This window comes from Octopus bimaculoides, chromosome 14 (genome assembly GCF_001194135.2).
Source record: "Octopus bimaculoides isolate UCB-OBI-ISO-001 chromosome 14, ASM119413v2, whole genome shotgun sequence".
NCBI classification, from domain to species: domain Eukaryota; kingdom Metazoa; phylum Mollusca; class Cephalopoda; order Octopoda; family Octopodidae; genus Octopus; species Octopus bimaculoides.
Window position 1 is genome coordinate 9,538,348 of NC_068994.1, and position 2,837 is coordinate 9,541,184.

Sequence of the window (2,837 nt, forward strand, 5' to 3'; positions counted from 1 at the left end):
ATATATATGCCGCATTGGTAGAAATCACCCGATTTCAACTCGAAAAATTGAACCAACCAAGCTCTCAATTCTGCATCAGTATGATAGTATATATAAAAAGGAGTGACGCCTAGTATCCTAGAATAAATACTTCTAATAAAATTTATTAACATTGCCTGATTTTCAGCATTTATTTCTACAAGAGTATCTTGCCGATGTGCCATCTGCAGAGGTAGGATCACCTTATTTTGGTTACTTGTAGAAAGGACCCACTCCACTAGACAGATTTTCTGATGCTGACACAGATATATGTGGACGGAGTGGTATGTCGTGTATGTACAATTGTTCGTATGTGCGTGAAACAGCGACATCCGTCAGAATTCATAGAATAACGAGAAACTATGGTTGCTCTTTGTGAAGCATATTTTATCACATCTTGTATCTTGGTCGAAGATTCTGTCATGGATAGCTTGGTTGCCTATCATTTGGATGCTGGGGGTCCTTTATGCATCGAGTGACATGACTGGTATTACATCAATCCTACGTAACAAGGATTGCTTTTGTTGGGTTACAAAATAAAATATTTGCCATGAATCTGAATAATAAGTCGTCTGAATAAAATGTCTTTTCTCAGAGAAATTATAAACTGGGGACTCATTTCAAATATCACTGCTTGACAATGGGGCCAATCTTCAAATATCTCACTCACAGATTCATAAGACAGGCGATTCACACTAGAATATGCGTGGTAGATACTTCTTTCCTACACCCTTCGTACGGTATGCTTTAAAAGGTGTTTTTCAACCAGTCTTTACAAATATATGTTATTAATGTTAGTTATAAACTGACAATAAGGACGCCAGGGATCTTTTGGCACGTGTTTGGTGATTCTTTCTGCCCCGTAAGGGTCAGTATTTATTCATTTAATTATCTATCGCATTCAGAAATCTCTCCATCATGTGCAACAAAGCACAAACACGCATGATGTATTCATCATCATCACCATGTTTTTTACTTCGACAATTTCTCCACTTCTTCTTTGACAAATATTTAGATCAGAAATCCCACGTTCGAACCACGCTTTAATTCAGGAAGAGGTAATACCATTGTTAGAATAACTGATGCCGCTTAGAAGGAGATAGGCCCAACACTACGTAGCTACATGATTGCTTGTGGTAATTTTATATGACATATTTCTATGTGAATGTGATACCATTGTGGCTAATAAAGAAATATTTATTATCGCTAACAATATCTTCTTTGTCACTACAGTCGTCTTACTTTCATTAGAAATATCGGCAAAATGCCGTCAATTATTTTGTATTTTCGTCCTGTTTATGTCGAGATTAATTTATATTTCAGGTCGGAATAACTGATAAAATAAGCACTGGTTATGTAGTGGCTCATTTTAATTGCCTAATAAAATTGTGATATTGTGCCAATTTAAGAAATCTTTATTATTATTATTACCATTATTATTATTATTATTATTATTATTATTATTATTATTATTATTATTAGTATTATTATTATTATTATTATTATTATTATTATTATTATTATTATTATTATTATTATTATTATTATTTATTATTATTATTATTTATTATTGCTGTTGTTGTTGTTGTTGTTGTTGTTGCTATGATTATATATTACCTAACAGGTTGGTAATTGCGATTTGCATAAGTTGATTTGGCGTAGGATATTTTGTAAGCGAATAAGCATTCGAAGAGGCCAAAACTAATTTCAACGAGACTATAAACTGTAGTACTTTTTCCTTCTAATTGGCGATGATTTTCATTCGTTCTAAAGAATGTTAATTGAACGATTACAGTCGAAAATACCTGTCATCTAGAGGGTTTTCGCGATATTCGTAAAATGTGTCAAGGGAAAACATCACCACGTTCAAGACAGTACAGAGGAGATATTTATGTTTCTTAGTTCTAAGTGAGGAAATGAATGTTGTGAAATATATTACAGTTCCATTTCTTGTAATAAGACGAATTGCTCTTTCCGAATAAAGTAACTTCCTTATTCTTCTAATATCAATATATTGTTATTCAAGAATGTGAGTTATGGATTCCGATATTGGGTTCTGTGGGAATTTTCTCTGCATTATATATAGCAGACAGAGAATGAAGTTTTCAACTGGTAACGCGTCGAAATAGCTCTAGAGTGAGATAAAGATCACCAATTTCGAAATGGAAAGAGAAGCAGTCACGTAGAAAATACATCACTTACAACGTCATTCCTTCTGGGTGACACGACAAAGATAATTTAATTTCAGTTTAGTTTCTTTTTTATTAAGAATATACTCTTTAGTGAATTGACCGTACATAAATTTAATGCTGATATTTAGGATGCCAATCTAACAGAGATAGCTAATAGTACTTTTATCTTTATCTTTTTTCATTGGTACAATATACTTTCACTCGACAATGAATTACATTTACCACAACGTTGTCCATGCGCATTACTTCAGAGAATGATTAATCTCTTGAGATTTCGTGTCTTATTGGTTTTAATACAGACATATGGAAAACGCAGGTGAAAAATCACTGTTGGAATCTAGTTGGCTTGACATAAGATTGACAGCGAGACTAATTTGTTGCTGCATGGTTGGAAGGTGTGTTGTATATGTTTCGTCGATGTGTTCCATTATTGGAGTATTGTATACGTATACAGAAATCGTTGTTGAATGTGAAGCATGTAAGTACTATGTCAGTAGGTAACCTTTTCAAATACAGGCGTTAACATAATCTTACACGGACAGTGAAATAAAGCTATGTTGTGCTAAATCAACGTATCTGTATATATATATATATATATATATATATATATAAGCAGAGAGAGATAGG